The following is a 26,791-nucleotide window of genomic DNA, read 5'->3' as shown; positions in this document are numbered from 1 at the left end:
CACTGCAGGAGGCCCAGGATGGACATGTCATCTGCGGAATGGGAGGTGGAGTTGAAATGGTTTGCGACTGGGAGGTGCAGTTGTTTAGTGCGAACCGAGCGTAGGTGTTCTGCAAAGCAGTCCCCAAGCCTCTGTTTGGTTTCCCTGATGTAGAGGAGGCCACAACAGGTACAGTGGATGCAGTATACCACATTAGCAGATGTGCAGGTGAGCAGCTGCTTGATGTGGAAAGTCTTCTTGGGGCCTGGGATGGGGGTGAGGGAGGAGGTGTTTGATTAGTCAAAAGCCAGGAACCAACCCCCATCTCCCCCCACGAGTCAAGTTTGACCTCTTCAGGGTCATTGCATATGTAGGAATCTGTAAAAACGATCCGCTTATTTCATACACAGTACATATAGAAAGATAAGAATTAGGTTTAAGTTATTCTTTCTTTCCCACCAGAACGGAAAACCTAATACATCCGCCCTCCTCAATTCTGATTGATTGTGTTGACCAGAGAGGCTACAGCAGCTAAAGTCAGGTGTCCAAACACAGGCAAAGTATACGCTAGTAAAATTGGTGAAGGAGCGACGATACGTTAAGCGCTACACGCAGAAGGGGAGGTGCTGCCACTGATATCATGCAAAGTCCCTGGGAGCCGCCTCTGTAATAGCGCGGGCAGGCCGGACTCGGCAATGCAACATTTTACTTAACATCTTTCCGTGTGCGTGTGTGTTTGTGTTTTGTTTTATATTTGCACAGTGTGTGAACATTACTCGCTACTGCACTATCGCCGCTTCTGTCTGAAGCCAGTGTGCTCGTGAGCAAGCTGCTGTAAAGTGGAGCCAAGCCCTTTTCCGCCCAGGGAAGGTAAGCGCCACGTTTTAATTCGAGCTTTTTGTGTGTATGTGCGGGATTCTGCAGGCGCTCGAAGCTCTCTGATGACCAGCCTTCCATAAATTTTATTTATAAAACACTTCCTTCCCGGATTCGGTTTTGTTCGGTCGGGGTTTGCCCGCAAATGGGAATTTTCTGAAGGCTTCAATGGAGAAGTAGCAATAGCCACATGGCTGCTAGCGAAAGCCTCTGGTTTGGAGGATGATGCAATTACTCAATGTAAACACAACGGATGAAACTTCCCGACACTTGGAGGCAAAACAGTGTGTTTGTCCCCGGCATCTGCGGTTACTGTTTATCCTCAATCGTCTTTTTAACCAATTGCAATTACAATTACTTCAAATAATCAATTAGATTTTAATTTATTTGGAGATATGTAGCTTACAGTTGACGACTCACATTCCAGATGGAGCGAAAGATCCATTCTATCGGCCAGATGCTATGGGGTATTTCATTTATTCATTCCTAAGACGTGGGCTTGCAGTTGGACAGTTGCAGTATGACAATAAAATAAGTTTGCATTCTGAATATTGACCTGTGCTGAAAATGAGGACCTCAGCATAAGAGTCTTACTGTTGGATGTAGCACCTTAATGTGTCAAGACTGGAAAATTAACTAAAATATTTGGTACAACCTTTTTTATGTTCTGTTGTAAGAGCAGTCAACAAATTAATCTTGGTTGCAATTTGATTTGTATTTTGTTAATAAAAAGCAAAATATTGTTAATGGAAATCAGAAGTAAAAACTGGTGCTTTGTAACTATTGAACATTTTTCATTTGATTTAGGTTGCTAGAAATAAAAGTGTAAATTCAAGCTTGCGAAATAAGTCATGAATATTATTATGCCACCTGACCAGTGGTTTGCTTTTATTAGGTTCTCAATTTGGAACTAGATTCAGTGTTGGTTAGAGATCAGATGTCGCTTTACTTTCCAACATGGTGTCTATGTACTGTGTCGTGACATTTCTTATTTAGTGCGTGTAAATCTAGTAGCATTTTTTAAAAACTAATAATGCAGTAACAACCCAAAAGTAGAAAACTGAGAGTTACACTGCTGGTAGAGTGCCTTGCTTTGTATGTTGTCTTGTCTAATTCTGAAACCCAAAGCATACATTCTTCAGTCTGGCAAACTGCTGTGAAACCAAGGCAGTCCCAATTGAGCACAGTCCAAGCTTCTGAAGGACAGTCGCAGCTGCCCGAGTGAAACATCGGTCTATTTACAGAAAACTTAGTACCTGCAGAGAGAACCTCGGAGAGGCAGCAACACGAGAGAAATTCAGAATGATGATTATTCTGGGAGTGTGCAATCCAGAGGTCTCCTCATTTGTAAATCTATCCCGTATTGCATCATCATAATAGTGCATCTGGGAGTATTCTGTGCTTTTATGCTCGTTCTAGGCAATGGAAGCCTTCTCATTTCAAGCAATTCCCTGAACTCCAAGGTCAGATGCAGGGAGATGCTCACTGTACTCTGTATATTACCCGTGTGGCAACTTTGCCATTTCCCACACAAAATGTCCACCAGTGAGAGTACAGGAAAAGTGACAATTTGTCTTTGTAGCTCTGTGCTGCTCTGTAACTACACAAGAACTGTCAAAATTGATTTCATGTATGATTCATACAGCTGTAATGTTGAAAGTTTTCATTTTCTCAACCTAGGCTGATTTTAAGCTTGGGCTGCAAAACTCCCCACAAAGTTCAAATCTGTACAGGTATTGCATATAAAAAGAAAAAGCTCATAAATCAAAAACATTGTAGATGTTATTGTAGATTGTTTACGGGGCGGCATGATGGCTCAGTGGTTAGCACTGCTGCCTCACAGCACCAGAGACCCAGGTTCGATTCCACCCTCGGGTGACTGTGTCTGTGCAGAGTTTCCACGTTCTCCCCGTGTTTGTGTGGGTTTCCTCTGGGTGCACCCGTTTCCTCCCACAATCCAAAGATGTGCAGGTTATGTAGATTGGCCATGCTAAATTGCCCATAGTGTCCAGGGATGTGCAAAGTAGGTAGGTTAGCTATGGGAATTGCGAAGTAAAGGGAACGGTCTGGTAGGATGCTCCCTGAAGGGTTGATGTGGATTCGATGGCCTGAATGGCCAGCTTCCACACTGGAGAGTTTCCATGTATGTTATCAATCAACACTGTGTTATGATATACCTCTGGAACCTGAATGCTAGCTTTGTAGGGAGTGTCTCTGCATGGTGTTGCTAAAGTGCCTCTAACTAGCATTCACATGTATTCTGCCAGCAATGTTAGGGAGAGAGACTGGTCTACAGTTGTACGGTTAAACCAAACTACTTTAGAATAATGGGAGTTAAGAGAAGATTTTGATAGAGGTGTTTAAAATCGCAAAAGGCTTCAATATAGTAAATGAAGAGAATTTCTCCAATAGATGAGGGTTTGAGATGGTTGGAAAATGATTTTGAGTTGGCATAAGAAACCATGGTTCTTATGCAACCTGTGGTTAGGATTTGGAACGTTCTGTCTGACGGGCACGTCGAAACAGATCCCATTATGATTTTTCAGAAAGGAGTTGGTTAAATACTTGAAATTTTAAAAGTGCTGCAGTGTGGGAAAATAGCAGGGCTAACTGGATTGCTCTTTGAAAGAGTCAGTATAGACTTGATGGGCTTAATAGCCGCCTCCTTAGGATTTAGAATTAGGTTTATTGTCATGTGGACTCAAGTACATTTACTTGAGTACATTTACATTACTCAAGTAAAATGTACAATGTCACCCCACAAGCCAACATCTTGGGTACATGGTACCTAGATACAAATCTTAGATACAAAATAGAGAAATAAAGAAAAAAGATACCTTAACCTTCAGTTATTCATAGTATAAGTGAGTAAAATAAGAAATAAAGTTAAAGTGATAAACCTTGCACTCTTTGTATAAAGTGCCTGCAGTATTATCAATGCAGGGGCCTCCCACATGTGGTCTGACTGGGCACGCGAGCCACTGACCGTCTGCTCTGGTCCCCAGGCCAACGACTGTGGTGTATTATTAGCATAGAACGGTACAGCACAGGAACAAGCCGTTTGGCCCACCGTGTCTGTGCTGACCGTGTGCCATTCTAAATTAATCCCATCTGCCTGCACATGGTCCATGTCCCTCTATTCCCTGCCTGTTCATTTGTCTGTCTAAGTGCCTCTTAAACTTTGCTAACGTATGTGCTTCTGTCATCTCCTTTGGCAGTGTGTTTCAGGCATCTCCTGCCTTATCGCTCATTTCCTTTAAACTTTCCACCTCTCACCTTAAATCTATTTCCTACCCTGGGAAAAAGACTTTGACAATCCACCTTATCCACACCTTTGATAATTTTATATACTTCTGCCAGGTTGTCCTTCAGCCTCCAGTGCATTAATGAAAACAAACCAAGTTTGTCCGACCTCTCCTTATAGCAAACACACTCCAATCAGGCAACATGGTGGTAAACCCCTTTTGCAACATCCTCAGAGCCTCTACATCCTTTCTGCAGTGTGGCAACTAGGACTGCACACAATACTCCAAATGTGGCCTGAATAAAGTCTTAGCTGCAACGTGCCTTGCCAAATTTTATACTTGGTGCTCCGACCAGTGAAGGTAAGCAAGCATACACACCTTCTTTACCATCTTATCCACTTGTTCTCTGAGTATGTTAGGAGGGGAGGGAGGGTGGTTGGGTGGATGCAGAATTTCTGGTTTGTTTCCTCTAGAATGTATTCAAGCTGCGGGGGAAGCTGCGGTACTGGGAAACAGTGACTTGTCAGTCATCAAAGGGAGAGCATGAAGGAGGATCTGCAGATACCAGCCCTATCCAACAGGAACAGTATACTTGTAACTTGGTGAGGATAACAATGAAAGCTGCAGGGGGAATGCTAATTGTGGAACAGTAGGCAATACAAAAAGAGGAGGTGGATGAGTGTGGATCCATGAGTAGTGGTTGTAGTCAGGAAATATGATAATGAGGGATTAAGTCAAGTCCTTTGGTAAATTCTAAGTTAGGTTTGTAGTCTACCTGGTGTAAGAATAAGGGATATTTTAGCAGACTGGGAAGGGGGAAGATGGAGATGGAGGTGTAAGTCGAGTTGACTGGCCATTTTGGGACACACAGCATAGGGAAGTAATGTGGCAATGTCCTATTGCAGAAACCGAGCGTTTGGTCCAACTAGTCTGTGCTGACCAAGCTTCCGGCACTAAATTAGACCCATTTGCCTGCGTTTGGCCCATGTCCCTTTAAACCTTCCTAATTCACGTAACTGTCCAAATGTCTTTTCAATTTTGTAACTGTGCCCAGGTCTACCACTTCCTCTGGTATTTTATTCCATATATAAATCACTCACTGTGTGAAAAGGTTGTCCCTTGGGTCACTTTTAAAGCTTTCTCCTCTCACCTTTTAAAAAAAATGCCCCCTAGTTTTGAACTCCCCACTCTGGGAAAAAGATCTTTGCATTCACCTTATCTGTGCCCCTCATGATTGTATAAACCACTGTAAGGTCACCCCTCAACCTCCTAGGCTCCAGTGAGAAAGGTTCCAGCTTATCTTTATAAGTCAAAACATGTGCTCCCCCACCCTGCCCCGTCCTGTCAGGACAGTACAAGTCCTATATTAAACACAGGAAGAAAAACAAAGTTGCTGGAAGCTCAGCTGGTCTAGCAGCATCTGTGAAGAAAAAAAATCAGAGTTAACGTTTCGGGTCCGGTGACCCCTCCCCAGTTCTGAGGAAGGGTACCTGGACCCAAAACGTTAACTCTTGAGTTTTTTTCTTCACAGATGCTGCCAGGCCTGCTGAGCTTTTCCAGCAACTTCTGTTTTTGTTCCTGATATACAGCATCCTCAGTTCATTCGGGATTTTATCCAATATTAAACAGATCAATTAACTTATAGCATTGAGGTCTCCTGGCCCCTCTCAAAAACAAAACACCATTGGGTCAGTGAACAGGCACCTATTTCGATATGACAGTTTGGTCAGTGGAGCAAGAATGGAGCAACAACAGTTGTAAAATCAAGTACTGCATTTCTCGGCATCCTCCTTTCAACCTAACCCCTCCGACTACTGTTTTGCCCAGGACAGTTATATTTATAATGACAGTCAAGATACTTGTATAAACACTGTACAATGTTGATGATGTGTACACAGCCCTTTACAGCTCATTCTCATGGACAGTATTATTCTTTACATCCACAATTAACTAAGAGGGCAGATTTTGGGAATATGTGCTCATTGATGAAGTTATTCATGTCTCTACTTGCAACAGTAAATGCTTTAAGTACATAAATTCTTGTGACACATCAATCTGATGAATTCTGTGGCAATATTATGCATTCACCTGACAAGAGGTAAAGCCAATTCAGTTGTTATTTGATTATCCGAGAAGTTCAGCTCGAACACAGTCATGATGTGGTTCTATCAGTTCCCAGCGACCATGCTATATCAGTCTTCCACTGCACTATTAGGGTGGTACAGTTAAGGATAAGGGGAAACATTCACATTTTGCTCAGCAATGGTCCACAGCCAAAAACAGATGAGCAAGGAATTTGCAAAGCGATGCACAAAATTGTCGAGATGCTGTTATTACGTATAACGTAGCAGCATTATCTTGGTAGGCACTTTTAATAGATTTTAGATGTATCCCTGAGAGAGTGTCTAGCTCTGCAGCAACAAATGGCCTGTTCACAGAAAGATCTTTGGAGCGAATGGCCAGCAAAAATGCCATTGCTGGAGTTGGCGTGGATGATTGAGGTGTGTCTCAGGGTGATATTATGGTCAGTTATCTCACTCAAATCAACACAGTGACATTACTTTCCCAGCCATCCTGTAGCCTGGGACTGTACCATTACAGGGACATTATAGTTCCACCACACAGAGAGAGAGAGATGTTGAGTCGTGCTCATCCCTTGAGGCAGACAATAACATACAGCAACCGCCCAGCTCAACTGGGGAAACAAGTAAAAGAAATACTCATAACTAAGAAAATGTCAGAGAAATCAGAAATTAGGATCTGCTTTTAAAGGAATCTTGAGGATGGTAACCTTGTGATTAACATAGGGTTAATCAGGGAAATGGTTGCATGAATGAAAGACTATGGAAGGATAGTTTCCATTTCATGAGCCCTTGGTATCAGAATTGAGACAGAAAGGTACTGTACCACTAGACAAAAATAGTTCTGAGGAAGGGTCATTTAACCGGAAATGTTAACTCTGATTTCTCTCCGCACATGATGCCAGACCTGCTGAGATTTTCCACCAATTTTTATTTTTGTCTCTTATTTACACCAACTGCAGTTATTTCAGTTTTTAATACCGGAACCTGAAATGGAATGGGACCAGAGTCCTTGTTGAAAGGATAAGTAGGGCTACGGGAAGCACTTTAAATAAGTAAGACAGAGTGAGAACTCTTGTGGAAATAACTTTGCACATCTCCACTTTCCTTTATCTTCAGTTATGTTCAGATATTTGGTGGATAACAATGAAGAACTGATACAAATATAGAAAATAAGCATAAAATGACAATTCAAAAATAAAATGAGGGGAACAGCTAATTAAGTGAATTAAATCACCTGCAAGGAATCCTAAAAAGAATAGTGTAAATGGAAGGAATGTCTTGTATCGAGGAACTAGATGTAATAGGATTAACTGAAATAATGCAGAACTAAAGTCACCAGTCCTACCAGAACGAGGGCTGCTTCATCATAGAAAGAGAGACGATTGGTGACTATATTTTGAGGGGTGAGGTTGAAAAGATGGAATCCTCATGGTAAGAGATAGTAGGAACTGCAGATGCTGGAGAATCCGAGACAACAAGGTGTAGAGCTGGATGAACACAGCAGGCCAAGCAGCATCAGAGGAGCAGAAAGGCTGACGTTTAGGGCCTAGACCCTTCATCCTCATGGTAATGTCAGCTGGTGCAGGAATTGAACCCAGCCATCCTGTTGGCATCATTGTATCATAGACAAGCTATCCAGCTAACTGAGCATGGCTATATGGATAGTGGGAGAGAACTGAAGGAAAAAATGTGTAGTCAAATCTATGAATTGAATAAAATACATATAATGATAATAATCATCCATCCCTAAACAAACTGACAAGAAGAGTAAGGGAAAGGCAAGGTAAGTAATCAAGTACAGAAGCCTACCATCACTGATGAATTTGACAATGGGAGCTCAACTGGAGCAGGTAAGAAAGTAAGTACGGGGGAGCATTTGCGCAATAGCAATCATAACATCAAAATGTTTAAAATAGTATTTGTTCTTTAAGAAAAACTTAGATGAAATGGTTCGATGTTGGAGGAAATAAAAGCTTTTGAAGGGATGAGAATGGAAATGTGAAAGTAAACTGGAGGGAAGGTCAGGAAAAAGATGGAGCAGTAGTGGAAAATATTTCAAAATAGTGATTAGAAGAAATATATTCCTCTTCAACATAAAAGCAAGAGCAAACTAAGCAATAATAAAACATGTTGGGTAAATAGAGATGAGGCAAAAATTGAAACCAGGGTCAAAGGTGTGCGTTAAGTGCATTAGCAGGAAAAGCGAAGAAGATACATGAGATTATAAGATGAATTTGGGGAGAAAAGACTCAAACAGCAAGAAACTAAACATTACTATCGAGGAATTGTACTCCTATTTCCAGTATAATTTGCAGCATGTTAACAAAAGTTTCTGAAAAAAAAGGCAATAGTAGTAGCTTTTTAGGTAAATACAATAATTCACCATTTTTAATAAAAAGCTAGCATCAGAAAACCGGTGGACTGCTAATGTTGTTCCTGTATTTAAAAAGGATGCATGAATAAACCAAGGAAAATAAAGACCAGCTAGCTTAATGATGGTCATAGGAAACATAATGGGATTTTTATTAAAAAAAACTTAATAGAAAGCAATGCAGAATACTCATTTTCTAAAGTTGATCGAAGAGGAAGGTTATACTCAATCAACCTTGGGAAATTCATTGAAGAAGTAACAAATCTCTGAGAAGAGTAATGGAATACATGTATTATGCTTTGATCTCTGAATTTGTGAGTTCTGAATTGGCTAAGTGTTTCCCTCAAGCTGAACCTAGCTCTTTGAGCATGAAGCATCTAAACCACTGGGCACCTTGTTTCCTAGGATTGGAATTTAATCTGATTAGGTATGTTCACAGATTTGTCCAAGATTGCTTTCCTTGATTTAGCTATGTCTGAAGCTGTGCATACACATTTCATCAACACAGTGATGGATTTTTCCAGTTGTGGCCTTTGTAACAGGAATGCTGAACAGCATAATGTGCTTGAGTGCTATGTGACGGATGTCACAAGGGAAGTGGCGGTTTGATAGTCCAAATTGTTTGCTGTTGACCTTCAAACATAGTTTGTACCTTGAGTCATGATTTCAATGAGGTAAGCAAAATGGGCAGTAGCTAGCAAATGCGACATGCTATTGGTCAGGGATACCATACCATAAACAAAAATACTTATTTATGTTAGAGAACTTCACGAGAAGGTTTGGCCAAGCTGGAGAAACTTTTAACCTAGGTATTGAATGTTGAGCTTGTGTGTGGCTCTGACGTCCCGCGCCCAGGGGACGATCAAAGGAAGCAATGAGAGAGAAATGCAATTGTACTTTTGGAAATAACTAAATGCCTAAAATGTAACGCATGCCATACTTTTTGTGCCTGTTCCTACTCAGTGTGGTCTTGTCAAATGAGTTTAATGCTTTTATCTTCCATAAACTCAGCTTCTCTGTCCATGTCTGCCTGTGTTATTTAGTTGGTACGTTGGGTTGGACAAACCAAAATACTATTTGCCAGTTCCAAACTGCACTAAAGTAGGTTCCTTCCTGCTCAGTTCATTGTTTTTATTTTCAATCTTCACAATGTAAATTGAATAAGTGGGATTGTAGGTTGAATGCTGTACCCACCCAAAGAAATTAGATTGGACCAGAGCCACCTTGTGGGTTGGGACTTAGTCGTAGAGTACAGAAACAGACCCTTTTGTTCAACTCGTCCATGCCGACAGATATCCCAATCTGACCATGTCCCATTTGCCAGCATTTGGCCTATATCCCTGTAAACCCTTCCTGTTCATATACCCAGCCAGATGCCAATTGAGTGTTGTAATTGTACCAGCCTTCACCACTTGCTCTGGCAGCTCATTCCTACATGCACAACCCTCTGCATGAAAAAGTTACTACTCAGGTCCTTTTTAAATCTTTTCCCCCTCTCACCTTAAAACTGAGTCCTCTAGTTTTGGAATCCCCTACCCTGGGAAAAAGGACCATGGCTATTTACCTTATCCATGCCCTCAATGATTTTATAAACCTCTATAAGGTCATCCTCAGCCTCCGACACTCCAGGGAAAATAGCTCCAGCCTATTCAGCCTCTCCCTATAGCTTAAACCCTCCAGTCTCAGGAGCATCCTTATAAATCTTTTCTGAACCCTGTTACGTTTAACAAAATCCTGCCTATAAGGATGACCAGAATTGTAGTTATTGGCATTAATTCTATGAATTGGCACATTGATATGGGGATGGAATTTTGGTGGGATGACTAACAACGTACATCCTGAAACAGCATTGTAAAGGGGAAAGCTGGAAGCATTCATTGGGGGTGGTGCGGATTTTTGCAATACCTAATGAGGTAAGGGGATTAAATATGGAGGCTTTTAAAGTGCTGACATCTACACACAATTGCACTAGTGATGAGTGTGGAACCTGTTTCTGATTGGCCTTGATTGCAGATCAGGATCTCAAAGACACATTTGAACTAAATGAAAACCGAAAGAACTGCGCATGCTATAAATCAGGAACAAAAACAGAAGTTGCTGGAAAAGCTCAGCAGGTCTGACAGCATCTGTGAAGAAAAAAAATCAGAGTTAACGTTTCGGGTCCAGTGACCCTTCCTCAGAACTAGGTAGGGATCACCGGACCCGAAACATTAACTCTGATTTTTTTTCTTCACAGATGCTGCCAGACCAGCTGAGCTTTTCCAGCAACTTATGTTTTTGTTACACATTTGAACTAGCTGCTTCTGCATCTCTGCTGTCATGGCTGGTGGGAAGAAGTGGGACCTGGTAATCCTTCTGGGAGTGTTGGTAAATTATTTGTCTCCTTTTTTGACGTTTATTCATCCAGCAGATGCAATTGCAAAGTTACAAATCTGTTGAAGAATACAGATTGACTGGACCTTGGTGCAAAATCAGTGTTTCAATTATATGTGCTAATTTGGTATTAAATAGTTGCAAACGGTGATAGGACTACAATATCTCTCCCTGTAAAACAACTTTTATTTTGTGTACATTTGTATTTCCAAACAGAAATGAGTCTTCATTCCTGGTTGCTGCTGTAATTGTCTGTGACTTTCTCCACTTCAAACGTGCAGTAGACTCTTGACTTCACATTTGGTAAGTCATGTAAATATAAGTTTTCTTTCTGGAGATGGGTGTCGGACTGAGTTGGGTTGCTCGTGTGCTATTCTGGAGCTTCTCCAGTAAATGGACCTGCGCCTACAAAAAATGGCGGGATTTGTGTGGAAGAGATTGGAGATGGTATTCCTGGCCTTCTGCCTCAGTTTTCCTCTCTTTGGTTATGGGTGCCTGACGACATGATTTTCCCCTGAAGCCAAAACTGAAAGGCACATCTTAAATTCTACTTTGAATTTCCTTCTGTCAGTATAATTGAAAGCACTTGGTGGTCTTCTGATTCTGCCTTCCCTGATGAATGGGATATAACCCATTCATCTGCATTGCCACTTGCTGTCCACAGAATAAACCCCGTCTTAGAAACATTGATTTTTTCATGGTCTCATTATCATAAAGTCTTAAATATTCTAAAGCCCTACAGGACTTCACATGCAATGATCGGTTTATGTGAAATAGTTACTACAGTACTATTTACCAGTGGAAGTTAAATAGGAATTACAGCACACAAATGTGTTGCTGTTGTCCTCCATATGAGCTGTGATCTCAATCCCATATTCCTTTTATTTCTCCTTTCTTTAATGATATATGTTACTCTTAAATGTGGGCATTTTGGACATTGTTTCTGTTTGTCACATACTGAGCCCCTTATTCTAAACCACTTGCGTTTAATGTTATAGCCATGCCCCTTGTTCTTATCCCCAAAACCACTGGAAATGGTTTCTATATCCATTTTTTTCCAAATTACTTGAATCTCCTGTTTTAATAAAGATAGACCTAATTTTTCAAATCTTTGTATTTATATTTATTTATGCTTGGCAGCAATAGTTGAAATCTGTATTGTACTCAATTGTATTACTTTGACATCTTTCCAGTAGCACGGTTCATAGGGCTGTGTTCATAAAACCCGACAGCAGCGATCACTTATAGAATGCTTTCTCACAAAATAATAAAATGTCCCAACACACTTGACAGGTGTCAAATTTGGAACATATTAGCATTCAGCAAAAGTGGGAAACTTTGGGTGAAAGATAAGAGCTGGATTTTAAAAGGCCTTGAGGAAAAGGAGGAGGAGAGGTTCAGGGAGGAAATTCTAGCACACAGAGCTCTAATGGCTGAAGCCATTACCAAGTGGGATGTACAAGAGGCATTCATTGGAGGATGGAGATTTCACAGTATTGGTTGTAGAGACAGTAAGAGGCAAGGCCTTGAATGAATTTAAACCATGATTAGAATTTTAAATTTGAGACTCCCAGCTGCAGCCTTGTTAAAGTTTGTATGTAGATTTACCATTGCATCTGACTTTTAAAATTCTGTAATTAATGCCATGGGATCAAATCCTCAATCCATTTTTGTCATGGTCTTCCCTACTGAGTTGCTGCTTTATTCTCCCTGTTCCCCTTCCTTCTGATTTAAGTAACTTCTCTATTTATCGATTTATTAACTCCTATTTGGCCCAACCACTTCGTTATCCACCACAAAAGGAAATGGTTCTAATTATATTTACCCATCGTGTTCCCATATGCCTTTACGCAGTTTTTCTTCATCCAGCTAGACAGTCTAATTTTGGCACAGATCTGCGTCAACCACTAACCTGCATTCTAGATTCCTTTCTATCCTTTCTTATTCTTGAAATATAGTTTTCAATTATTTATTGGCCTGTATTTTGTTTAAGTCAAGAAAGTCACAACTTTTGAAAGCCTTCATTGTACATATTTTTCTAATCAATTTGTTCAGATGTGTTATTACACACTTCTGGAGTAGGTGGGATTTGAATCCAGGCCTCCTGGTCCAGGAGTAGGGACACTATCCGTGTGCCACAAGAGGGCCTTTGAGTCTTTCCTTATTTTTGCATTTGTTTATATGATATTCCAGTGAATCTGCTTTGTGCTAATTCCAATCATCTCTTGATCGGTGATGTTAGGCCTTCTGACATGTCCACTACATTATGTTGCATCCTCAGTGAATTCGTTGCCAGTTGTAAGTGCAGTTTTCCCATTTGCAATTACTTGCCATTTATTTAGATAAACAGAAAGTAATTTTACGTTAAGGAATTTCTCCGTACAGTAGATAAGTGGCTTGTAGTTGTGCTAATTAGTTGATTTTCTTGTTAATAATTAGTACAAGTCTTTTAATATTCCTGAGCTTTGTAAGCGTGCTTGCTCAATAGGACCTTGAAAAATACTTTTGGGTCTTGAAAGTTTCTTCTCTCGTAATCTGTAGGATCTTAGGATGCTTCCAGTTCATCTGGGGGTTTTATTTTCTCAATAAATAATGTATCTAAAATATTGATTGTATCCTTCTTCATAATCACTCATCTTGCTCTCTCAACCACTGCAGAGTTCACCTCCTGGTATTTAGTAAAGACTAATAAAAAATGTTTATTTATATTCCTTGAATGTTTTCCAGATTGACAATCCTCCCTCTCAATAGTGCTATTTTTACTGACGTGCTTGAAAACTGTTTTTTACATTAGAATGATTTCTCCTTGATCTGTCTTCTCTTTGAACTTGTTTTATTTATGCCCTATGTTTTTTTGCTGTTGCAGTTTTTGCAGTTTCTCTATTTCAGTATTAGTTTTGAACATTAGTATCAGGACATGATAAACAATTGCAACTTTGCATTTTTTTGGGTAGAATGTTTTCTCTGAACCTTTGGATTTTTCTTGTCATTTCCCTGCAGCTGGGTGTGTTAAAGTTGTCATCACTGCTCTTTATCTTTCTGATTTCTGCTTTAGTTCAATTTTGTGTTCTAGTCTTTGTGCTTTTTTCTAGTCTGGTCACCTTCAAGCAATTTACCTACGATTATTTATTTATCTCATTGATCTCATTGATTTCATTGTTCATATCTGTTAAAAAGTAATAGAGTTTCATGAAAAATGTGAATCTGGCTCAAAATATCTTCACCATCAGTGAGGAAATGAAATAAAACAAATTGTTGCTATTTTGTAAACTAACATTGGTGTATTTTTAAGTAGTTGATTTTTTCTTCTCTTTATTCTTTTTCTGTCAGTTATTTCTTCTTCATTTCATCAGTTGAAGGATTTGGTTGTACAGTGATGGTTGTTACTTTTTGTTTTAATGTTTATATTGTGTTTGGAAATATCCAAGTGGAATATCAGAATTAAGGAGTTGCCTATCTAAGACAAATTGGAGAAATTTCTTGTCTGAGGGTAGTGAATATGGAATTTTTACTGCAGAGGGCTTCTGAGACTGGATTGTTAAGTATATAAAAAGCTGAGATCGATTTTTAATCAGTAAGGGAAATGGGGATTATTGGAAAAAAGCAAGAAAGTGGAGTTGAGAAGTCAGATCAGCCATGATCTCATTGAATGGTGGAGGAGACTCGATGGGCCAAATGGCCTACTTCTGCTGCTTTGTCTTATAGTCATATCCATGCCTTCGTCGCCTCCAGATTTGACTGTTCCAATTCTCTGCTAGCTGGCACATACAGAATTCAGAATGCTACGATTCTCCCCAGATCCCATTCCCCGACACCTGGCCTACATTGCATCCATCTTCCTCTTGTTCAGTTCCCTTCACGAACTTGCCTGTTCCTATCTTGGGGACTGCATGTAGCAGTATCAACATCATCACGATGGTAAAATATCCCGAGGCACTTCTCAAGAATGTTTCCAAGCTGAAGTTGACATTGTGACACATAAGGAAATATTGGAACTGATGATCAAAGGTTGGTCAAAATGGTAGGTTTTAGGCAAGAATTCGAGGAGGAGAGAGAATTGGAGAAGTTTAACGACTGGATTCCAAAGCTTAGGGTGCAGGTAGATGAAGGCAGAGTTGTCATCGTTGGAATGCTGAAATTGAGGTTGTGTGAGAGAAGGAGTGCAGAGATTTCGGAGGGTTCCATTGCTGCAGGAAATTACAGAATAGGTAATTGAATGGCCATGAGGGAATTGGAAAGAAGCGTGAGAATTGGAAAATGAAGGAGATTGTAAATCGGCAAGTATAGAGGTGATGGGTAAATGATATGTAGTTTGAGTTAGGTTCTGAGTCACAAACTTTGGTTGAGCTCAACTAATGTGAGGTTATGAACACCGGATCAAAGGTAGGCTGTTCTGCCAGTTGAGCCTGCTCTGCTGTTTAATCTGATCGTGGCAGATCAAACATTTCCGTGCCTTCTACCTACATCAACCCTATTATCCTTTATGCCATTGATAATCAAATATGTATCCAGATCTGCTTTAAATATACTCAGACTAAACTTCCAAGATCCCATGGGGCAAAACATTCCAAAGAGGAGTTGTCATCTGAGTAAAAACCTATATCCTATATCCTACTATCTCAAAAACCTATATCGATGCCACCCGAAGGTTGCAGGAACAGCAACTCATATTCCGCTTGGGAACCCTGCAGCCCAATGGTATCAATGTGGATTTCACAAGTTTCAAAATCTCCCCTCCCCCCACCGCATCGCAAAACCAGTCCAGCTCGTCCCTGCCTCCCTAACCTGTTCTTCCTCACACCTCAAGCCGCACCTCCATCTCCTACCGACCAACCTCATCCCGCCCCCTTGACCTGTCCGTCCTCCCTGGACTGACCTATCCCCTTCCTAACTCCCTACCTACACTCACCTTTCCTGGCCTCATCCCCGCCTCTTCGACCTGTTTGTTTTTTCTCCACCTATCCTCTCCTCTATCCCTCTTCTATCCACCTCCCACTCTCTCCCTATTTATTTCAAAACCCCCTTCCCCTCCCCCTTTTCTAATGAAGGGTCTAGGCCCGAAACGTCAGCCTCTCTGCTCCTATGATGCTGCTTGGCCTGCTGTGTTCATCCAGCCCTGCACCTTGTTGTCTCGGTCTCATCTTCACCTTGGTCCTCACTGACATTCCCCTTATTTTTAAATAATGCCCTATAGTTCTGGATTCCCCAACCAGGAAAATCACTAGCCCCATCTAACCTGTCTATCCCTTAAGGCATTTTGCAGTCTCAATGAGATCACCTTTCATTTTTTCAAAATTCTGAGAATACACACCAGGTTTGCATACCTTCTGTTTATTAGACAGTCCCGCCATCCTGGAAACAAATCTAGTGAATCTTTGTTGCACTCTACAGCAATTAAAACCTTTCCTGAGAAAAGGAGACTAAAACTATGCATAGGTGTGGTCTTGCCAATCAGGCAATTAAAGCAAGAGATAACAAGGTGTAGAGCTGATGAACACAGCAGGCCAAGCAGCATCAGAGGAGCAGGAAGGCTGACGTTTCGGGCCTAGACCCTTCTTCAGAAATGGGGGAGGGGAAGGGGGTTCTGAAATAAATAGGGAGAGGCGGATAGAATATGGATAGAGGAGAAGATAGGTGGAGAGGAGACAGACAGGTCAAAGAGGTGGGGATGGAGCCAGTAAAGGTGAGTGTAGGTGGGGAGGTAGGGAGGGGATAGGTCAGTCCAGGGAGGACGGACAGGTCAAGGGGGCGGGATGAGGTTAGTAGGTAGGAGATGGGTGTGGGGCTTGAGGTGGGAGGAGGGGATAGGTGGGAGGAAGGACAGGTTAGGGAGGCGGGGTCGAGCTGGTCTGGTTTTGGGATGCGGTAGGGGGAGGGGAGATTTTGAAGCTTGTGAAGTCCACATTGATACCATTGGGCTGCAGGGTTCCCAAGCGGAATATGAGTTGCTGTTCCTGCACCCTTCGGGTAGCAGGGTTGTGGCACTGCAGGAGGCCCAGGATGGACATGTCGTCTGAGGAATGGGAGGGGGACTTGAAATGGTTCGCGACTGGGAGGTGCAGTTGTTTATTGCGAACCGAGCGTAGGTGTTCTGCAAAGCGGTCCCCAAGCCTCTGCTTGGTTTCCCCGATGTAGAGGAGGCCACAACAGGAACAGTGGATGCAGTATACCACATTAGCAGATGTGCAGGTAAACATCTGCTTGATGTGGAAAGTCTTCTTGTGGCCTTTGTGGCCTGGGAGGGGGGAGGTGTAGGGGCAGGTGTAGCACTTCCTGTGGTTGCAGGGAAAAGTGCCGGGTGTGTTGGGGCTGGAGGAGAGTGTGGAGTGGACAAGGGAGTCCCGGAGAGAGTGGTCCCTCCGGAAAGCAGATAAGGGTGGGGAGGGAAAAATGTCTTTGGTGGTGGGGTCGGGTTGCAGATGGCGGAAGTGTCGGAGGATGATGCGTTGGATCCGGAGGTTGGTGGGGTGGTACGTGAGGACGAGGGGGATTCTGTTTTGGTTGTTATTGCGGGGAGGGGGTGTGAGGGATGAGATGCGGGAGTCACGGTCGAAGATGTTCTTGACCACTGGGTGGGGATGTTGCGGTCCTTGAAAAATGAGGACATCTGAGATGTACGGGAGTGGAATGCCTTCTCCTGGGAGCAGATGCGGCGGAGGCGAAGGAATTGGGAATAGGGGATGGCATTTTTGCAGGAAGGTGGGTGGGAGGAAGTGTATTCTAGGTAGCTGTGGGAGTCGGTGGGCTTGAAATGGATATTGGTTTCTAGGTGGTTGCCAGAGATGGAGACAGAGAGGTCCAGGAAGGAGAGAGAGGTATTGGAGATGGTCCAGGTGAACTTAAGGTTGGGGTGGAAGGTGTTGGTGAAGTGGATGAACTGTTCGAGTTCCTCGTGGGAGCACGAGGCAGCGCCGATACAGTCATCAATGTAACAGAGGAAGAGGTGGGGTTTAGGTACGGAAGAGGGATTGTTCCACGTAACCTACGAAGAGGCAGGCATCGCTTGGGCCCATGCAGGTACCCATGGCCACTCCCTTTGTCTGTAGGAAGTGGGAGGAATTGAAAGAGAAGTTGTTGAGAGTGAGGACGAGTTCGGCTAAGTGGATGAGGGTGTCAGTGGAGGGGGACTGGTTAGGCCTGTGGGACAGGGAAGAAGCGGAGGCCCTTTAGGCCATCTGTATGGGGAATGCAGGTGTATAGGGACTGGACGTCCATGGTAAAGATGAGGTGTTGGGGACCGGGGAATTGGAAGTTCTGGAGGAGGTGGAGGGTGTGGGTGGTGTCATGGACGTAGGTAGGGAGTTCCTGGACCAAGGGGAAGAAAATGGAGTCGATTTAGGTGGAGATAAGTTCGGTGGGGCAGGAGCAGGCGGAGACAATGGGTTGACCAGGGTAGTCAGGTTTGTGGATTTTGGGAAGGAGTTAGAAGCGGGCGGTGCAGGGTTGGGGAACGATGAGGTTGGAGGCTGTGGGTGGAAGGTCACCTGAGGTGATGAGGTTGTGGATGGTTTGGGAGATGATGGTTTGGTGGTCGGGGGTGGGGTCATGATCAAGGGAGCGGTAGGAGGAGGTATTGGAGAGTTGGCGCTTGGTCTCGGCGATGTAGAGGTCAGTGCGCCATACTACAACTGCGCCTCCCTTGTCCGTGAGTTTTATGGTGAGGTTGGGATTGGAGCAGAGGGAGCCGAGGGCTGCACGTTCTGCGGGGGAGAGGTTGGAGTGGGTGAGAGGGGTGGAGAGGTTGAGGCGATTGATGTCTCGACGGCAGTTGGAGATGAAGAGGTCGAGGGAGGGTAGGAGGCCTTGGGGTGGTGTCCAGGAGGAGGGGGTGTGTTGGAGGTGGGAGAAGGGGTCAGTAGAGGGAAGGTTAAGTTCACGGTTAAAGAAGTAAGCGCAGAGGCGGAGGCGGCGGGAAAACTGCTCAGTGTCCAAATGTGACCGGTATTTGTTGATGTGTGGGTGGAGGGGGACAAAAGTGAGCCCTTTATTGAGGACTGACCATTCATCCTCAGTGAGGGGGAGGTCTGGGGGGGATGGTGAAGACTCGGCAGGGCTGGGTGTTGCTGTCTCCTCTGGAGCTGCTGGCTGTAGACACGGTGGGCGGAGTTGCGTTGGTGGTGGGCGGAGCGAGGTAGGAGGCGGCAGCAGTGGTGACAGTAGGTGCGTCCTCAGTGTCTGTGGTGTTGGTCTCGGAAATGGAGGCGGTGGCATCAGCAGCGGTGTCGATGGCGTTCGCTGTCCTGGAAGTGGTGTACCCGGCGGCGGAGGATGTGATGTCATCCATGGGTGCTCCGACAGTGGCCACATGGCCAATGGCGGCGGGCACATTGTGGGGAAGGTCCTGGGGAGGGTTGGGGATTTGGGAGGTGGAGTGGGCCCATTTTGGGTGGTAGGCACCAGTAAGTTTACTGTACTTACGATTTTTAGTGTCCGATAAAGCTGAGTAGAATTGTGATTTCAGGTTGTGGATCCTACGAAGAATAAAAAACAGGAGAGGTCCTTTGCAGGTCTGGGAGAGGGAGGCTCTGAGCTGGGGTAGGCTTGATTGTAGTGCCCGGAGATGCCGGCGCATTGCTGCGGGTGTGTGTTTCAGGAGTCGCAGGGAGAAACGCTTCTGAAGGATCTCAGTGTTCTGAATGTAGACATTGTCACGGTTGGGGCCAAATTGGGAAGGCCTGAATGTGGACTGTAGTCCATTGGGGATGATCTGGTTCTGTAGGCAGGTACTAAGAAAGGTGATGTGGCTGTAGTACCTGGTTTGCTTCAGGACATGGTCGAGCAGTTTCAAGGCCGAAGAGATTACGAGAGAGTCGCAGTGGGAGAGAGATCCACTGAGGTTGTTTTGGAGGGAGGAGGGTAACTTCTTCAGGGTAGGCATCCTTAGAAGAGGCAAGAGTTAAGAATTAAAGCAAGAGTTGTTTTTCTTCAGTTAGTGCTCTGTGTAAGGTCAGCTTCTTATGAAGCACTGCTGCATTCATTCTCATCATTGGAGTAATTCAATCTGATCATATACCACAGAAAAAATTTTAAACATTTGAATAATCTTGTGGAAGTAAATAAAGAATATTTGCAAGGCTTTGAAAAAATGTTTGCAATTTTTTTTAACCAAATCTGTGCCATTAGCTGTCAGCTTCCAGATTTAGAATTGTTATTTTTCTGGTGATTTCTGGTTTAAAACCTTTTCCAGTCTGTCTCTTTTGTTAGGCTCCAGCAACAGCATATTAGAATATTTTGCACTTCACCTTGCACTGAGCAGTGATTCGGCTATTTATTGTAGGTATTCATCTACTGAGAGATATTCATGGGCAATTCTTTTATTTACTTGTAGCAATGTTGTCTGCAGTGTTTCCTGTTATTAATTGTGAAAACTTCAATTGTCGAAGAATGATCCTGAGAAAAAAATATATTGGATAAGTGACTAAATTATACCTTGGAGCCTAGTTTGTCTATTCAGTGCTTAGAGTCATACAGTCATACAGCATGGAAACGGACCCCTCGGTCCAACCAGTCCAGGCTGTACATAATCCCAAGCTAAACTAGTCCCACCTGCCTGATCCTGGCCCATATCCCTTCAAACCTTTCCTATTCATGTACTTATCCAAATGTCTTTTAAACATTGTAATTGTATCCACATCCACCACTTCCTCAGGAAGTTCATTCCACATGCGAACCGTTGTCAGTAAAAAAATGTGTCCCTCATGTCTTTTTTTAAATCTCTCCTCTCACCTTAAAAATGTGCCCCCTGGTCTTGAAACCCCCATCCTGGGGTCTTATGGAATAATCTACAGATTGCCATACAATCTTTGGTGCAGACTATGTCTCATCTGGCAGTAAACTAGGGAGAAACTGCAGCGCTTAAGCCATTCGTGATAGCTGACTTTATCTGTATTGCAGATGCTGAGCTTGATGACAGCTTCCTTTGGTAGAAGCTCATCTTCATTCTTGTCTTATGCCAGAAAGTTATTTGAATATGGCCATTGATATGATGGAAGTTACATAATGCCATTGTTTAAGTTGGTGATTAGGAGATTAACAAGGGCAGGTCTCAAAACTATTCTTACACATAGACCTACAATATTCTCACGAGGAGATCTTGAAAATCATTTTGAAGAGAGTAAACCTATCGATGAAACATGTCACTATTTGGACTCAATTTCTGGAATCATCACAAATGACACTTGCTGAAAAGTTTGTCTGTAGCATTTCCATTCTTGCCCTAAATGATCATTAAGAACATAACAGCGATCTACTTGAATGAGCTTCGAAAGTTTGCATTCTTTCAGTTACCAACCCCAGGATATGCCTTTCATAAAATCTAAATATTATCTAGTGCCTTTAAAACCGGTTTGTAGTCAATTCAAAAGATTGTGGAAGAAATAGTGTCTAGTGTCAGTATTGGGAAAATGTTCAAACAATCTAAGGGGAAGTTATTATTTATCAAGACTGTAGAGGTCATAGTGGTTTGTCAAAGTAGCTTGGAAGCATTAAGTCATGCCTCATAAACCTGTTGGAATTCTGTCAGGTGAGTCTGTGAACAAGCTTGATGTGGTCGTTGGATTTAATTTTGATTTTTTTTCAAAGCCATTTTGTAATGTTCCAAATTTGTAGCTTTAAATAATATTAAATTACGTGTAATTAATAACAAATGAACTTGCTGGATTTAAAAGGTACTTTGAAATAGGAGGCAGTGGGAAATTTTACAGATCCTGTCAGAGATGAATGAGAGACTTGAGTTTTGCAAAAGTTTGTTCCATTCGATCTGTTGTTTACTCCACTCATCAAGCAAATAGAGGGTTGCATCTCCTTCTAATATCAGATTTGCTATGGTAACAGGCTGTACGGTCAGAGGAGATTAATAGCATTCATGGGGCTCTGAATAAAGAGGATTGCGGAAGGAATTTTAATGTGAGCAAGTGTAAGACTTCTCACATTGGTATGGGTGTCATGAAATATTTCAACAGATGTTGACTGTCAATGAGAAGAGATCATGTTTCAGTGGAAAGTAGAATTGGCAGAGGTTTGAAATAGGTGGCCAGAATTTATCAAGATTTCTGTTGTTAGATTAAAGTTGCATCATGAATTTAACTGATCAGATTGTGAAATTATTCAGACAAATTGAATTAATTGCCGAAAAAGCAGGTATTAAAGAATGTGCCTTGCGTGTTTATTTTTTTCAGGAAGGTTACTTAAACCAGTGTTTCTAGTTGGTAAACCTATTTGATAGTATTACCTTCTGTTGGTATTCTTACCATCCAAAGTACATTAGTCAATTGGAGTGGGTGCAAAGAGTTGGACTAAGAGTAACCCAGATCCTTAAAGCTAGATTGTGATTAGTATTGTGACTAGAAATAGTGACCAAGCCTAATAATGTAAGCTGTCCACTTTTGTATTTAAGTTTTAAGAGAGACGGTAACTGCTTCTGGAAACCATTTGACAACACCTATGCAAGTTCTGCTTGGTTTCAGAAAAGGCTTAACATGATGGAGAAGAAGGAGCTTTTGTTGGGTATTATGGGTTGTTTTGTGGATATTCTGGGTTCTTACCTGCTCATAACTGAAGAGAGACAAATGCTTCTCCTGTGAGGAGAGGGAAACAGGGCAGTAGCTGGGAGTGTGTCCCCTGCAAACAGTGGTGAGATGTGTGAAACATAATCTATTCCAGCAGTGTTTGCTGAAGAGTGGTACAGCTGGAGAATTTGCATCGACACTAAAAGGTAAACAGAACTCTGTTAAAAGTCTCTTCTGAAAATAATTAATAATCTCACACTACAGTGTTACTTTGTGGTTGGTGGTTCGCTGGGGGAGCATGGTGAGGGAGGGTGTGGTAGTTGATGTTCAAGTGTTGCAAGCGGAACTGTGTCTCTTGCCAGACAGTTACCACAAAGCCCAAGCTGATGACTGAATGAAGAAAGGCTCACAAATGAACTTCCAAAGGAAAGTTTGGTGTTCTCAAAATCCACCAAGTAATTTTTTTAAAATTCTTTAACAATCATGGCATTTGATGTCACTTGCTGCAGCCATAGTTTCTGTCCCTGTGAGATGATTAGATAATTGTTTGATTTTGCACTTCTAGCAGGGAATTGCATTGAAGAGACCTGGAAGTTTAGATACGAGACAACAAGGTGTAGAGCTGGATGAACACAGCAAGCCGAGCAGGAAAGCTGACGTTTCGGGCCTAGACCCTTCTTCAGAAAAAAAAATTAGACACGCTCTAATTAATCACGCTCGTGATTTTCTGGCATGTGTGTGGGTGGGGTCTCTGTGCAGAAGAGAATTTCCCCAAAAGGCAGAAGAATGCTTAACATTTTTTGCATCTTTATTATCATATTGTATGCTGCATAAACACCCCCTCCTGAAAGGAGTATTGAAAGGAGTAATTTCTAATAAAAGGCAAAGGATTAAATTTGAATTTCTGTAATCCAATCTGCCGTTCATAAAAATTACACAGCATATGCAGTGCAGAAGCAATCCATTTGGCCCAAGCAGTTCATATTAGCATTAAGGCTCCACTTGATTCACCATCCATGTTTCCTCGTCTAACGATCAGCATAACTCTTGTGTTTATCTTGCTCCCTCAGAAATGCATTCAGACCATTCACTTTCACCACAGTCTATGATAGCGAGTTCCAGATTCTTTCCACACTTTGGATTTCTTGGTGATTATCTTATATTGATGGTCTTTCAGTTGTGTTGTTTCCCACAATGGAGCTATTCTCTGTGTCCACTCTGTCAGGAGTTTTCATCATGTTAAAAACCTCTCGCTGCATCCTGAGAGAAGAGAGACCCTAATTGTTCATCCTTTTCCTGATAACAGCAGAAAGGCAAGGCTGTCTGTATTCCCTGTATGTTCTTATGTGACAAATAAATCATTCATTCGTTCAATATCTTGAAGATACAGGCAGAAGCATGATAGTATAATGACCAGAATTAGGCACTCTACTCAAATGTGGCCTATCTGAATGCAAGTACAAGTCTAACATGATTTCTGTTCTAATCCTCGAAGTAAATTTTTGTGCTTGTTTTCTTTTGTGGCCTTTGATTTGCAAATTTGTATTTCTAGATCCTGTTGTTCCTCTAACTTATTGCTTTCCAAGTATTATTTGATGTCTTTGCTTCTTGCACAAAAATGCAGTATCTTGTACTTCTGAGCTGAAATCATTTGATAATTACATGCCGATTGTGCAGATTTATTGATGTTTTGTAGTTTGTGCTGTTCTCCTTAGTACTATCTGTCTCCAGATTCAGATGGCTATCTCTGCATTTAAGTTCCAAGTAAAGTACGAGGAGAGAGATTTACTTTTGGATACGTTGTCGGTTACAAGAGATGCAAATGCAGTCTGTAAATTGGTTATTTTGTTATGCATGAGCAGTACATTGATCTGCTGATAAATGTGTTCACATGCAGTTTCTGTGAATCTGTTAGGAAATGGTGAGTTGTTGTGCATGGTAGGAGGTAAAACCTTTCTAGGAATAATATCAGAACACCCCATTCGGCAATTACAGCTGGATTTATTTATACACTTCCATAGCGTCATGCAAGGATGTTACTGGGACTGGAGGGCTCGAGTTATAAGGAGAGGTTAGATGGGCTGGGACTTTTCTCCCTGGACCATAGGAAGCTGAGGAATGACCTTGTAGAGGTTTATAAAAATCATGAGGGGCATAGATAAGATGAATAGCAAAGGTCTTTTCACTAAGGTAGGGGAATTCAAAACTAGAGGACATAGTTTTAAAGTGAGAGGGAAAAAGATTTAAAAAGAACCTAAAGGACAACTTCCACGCAGAGGGTGGTGTGTGTTTGAAATGAACTGCGAGAGGAAGTGGTGGATGCAGGTACAATTACAACATTTAAAAGACATTTGGACAGGTACATGAATAGGAAGGGTTTAGAGGGACATGGGCCACGTGCAGACAAATGGGACTAGCTTACTTTGGGGAAATTTGGTCAGCATGGATGATTTGGACCAAAGAGCCTTTTTGCATGCTGCTGTGGTTAATGTTCCAAGTTATTGAACTGAAACGTTATCAAGCATAAGTTGCACAGAACCAAAGAAAAATGAGTGAGCAAAAAACTGGTCAGGTGTGTTTATTTTTAAATTGTGTGTTTTAAAAGGAACTGAAGCACAAAGCAGTAGAGATGCAGGGATTTGGGGAGGGAATTCCTGAGTGTTGTGCCTAAACAGCTGAAATTACAATTGTCACTGATGTGGTAAGTTCACAGAATTGTCAAGATGCTGTTCAGCTCATTGTGACTTCATGTAGTTCTCTTGCCTTTTCCTCTTAACCTGAACATTGTTTCAATTGAAACAATCATCCAATATCCTTGTGAATGCTTCAATTGAACCTGTCTCCTTCATTTTTCCAGAAAATCCATTCCAGACCCTAACTCCTTGCTGGGTGAATACGTTATTTTTTTCCCTCCAATCTCATTTGCTGGTTTTGCACACTGTATCTGTGTCCTCTCTTGTTCTGAATCCTTTTGTGTGAGGGAATAGTTACTCCCTATCTACTTTTGTCCAGACCCATCAAGATTTTGAAAACCTCTCTTAACTCTCCTAACCAAGAGAAATTGTCTCAACTTCTCATAGTGTCTCATCCCTGGAATTATTCTCCTAAACCTTTTGTGCACTCTGTCCTCTGTGTTGATATCCTTCCTAAAGCGTTGCCTGCAGAACTTTATGCACTACTCCTGTTCGCATCTAAAAGTATATTGTACTATTCAGTGTAATCTCTTTGCTCTTGTGATTCATGTGCAGATTAATAAAGCATAGGATACTGCATGCTTTAACTGCTGACTCTACGTGCCCTGCTACCTTTGGTGACTTATGTGTGCGTGTGCCCATGTCTATTTGCTGCTGCACACCTTTTCTTATGTATCTCCACATTCTTGCTACTAAAATATATTGCCTTGCTCCTCTCCACATTCAACTTCATCTGCCACCTATCTGCCTGACTGGTCATGTGAAGGTTATGTTAGTGTGCCTCACAAGGTATAAACGTGACGTGACAGGTTAAAATCGGATGAGTGTACTTGATGGCCTGATGTAGCTCACCACCTGCTCAATGACATTTTAATTTTCATGACTTTTTGGGCATCCACAGATTCTCTTACAGGCAGGCATGAATCTGTTGTAGGTTGTGTCGCTTCACTGGGGTAAGGTACCGGCAAACAAACTCTGTTATTCCCCATAGTCATCAGAAAAGTTAGAGCAATTTTCAAAGTACATTAAAAAAGTTGCCCAATTTCCCTGTCTGTTTAGACCAAGCTAAGCACAGACCAGATTCCTGCAGTTAACAAGAATGACTATTTATTACGATAGATGGATAGATTTGAGCGACAGCTAAACAATTGTGTGTTGCCAACATATTACTAGATGAATTGAAATGCTAACCATTTTATTAAATTCCGCCTACACACGCTTGCAGCCAGATTAACAAGTATTGGTGCTCTCAGTGGAGGGGAAATTATCAGGGAATGTAGTTCGATGGTTCCAATTCACTTTGCCTGTCAGGACTTGCTTTTCTTAGATCTTTTTTCTACGTGTTCTTTTTCACCTCTCTGTAGGAGACAGAGTGACTAGTTCACAAATTAGTACGTCTCTGACTTACTGGATAAAAGCATCATCTCACAGAAACTGGTGGGTCCTGTCCCGCAGGCCCGACCAGTCCCCCTCCACTGACACCCTCATCCGCTTAGCCGAACTCGTCCTCACACTCAACAACTTCTCTTTCAATTCCTCCCACTTCCTACAGACAAAGGGGGTAGCCATGGGTACCCGCATGGGCCCAAGCTACGCCTGCCTCTTTGTAGGTTACGTGGAACAATCCCTCTTCCGTACCTACACCGGCCCTAAACCCCACCTC

At 42.3% G+C, this 26,791-nt stretch overlaps 1 protein-coding gene across 1 annotated transcript in view; it reads left to right on the top strand.

Annotated features, from left to right (window-relative positions):
* Positions 1-472: 472 nt before the first annotated feature.
* LOC109924591 (high affinity cationic amino acid transporter 1-like) overlaps positions 473-26,791 on the top strand; it is a 63,351-nt gene continuing 37,032 nt past the window's right edge. The window contains exons 1-2 of the mRNA XM_048598324.1: positions 473-849; positions 11,145-11,231. The gene's annotated coding sequence lies outside the window, so the exon portion shown is untranslated. The remainder of the gene's footprint in view (positions 850-11,144; positions 11,232-26,791) is intronic.

This window comes from Rhincodon typus, chromosome 6 (assembly GCF_021869965.1).
Source record: "Rhincodon typus isolate 14 chromosome 6, sRhiTyp1.1, whole genome shotgun sequence".
NCBI classification, from domain to species: domain Eukaryota; kingdom Metazoa; phylum Chordata; class Chondrichthyes; order Orectolobiformes; family Rhincodontidae; genus Rhincodon; species Rhincodon typus.
The sequence above is the reverse complement of the archived record's forward strand: the minus strand, read 5'-3'. Positions and strand labels throughout refer to the sequence as shown.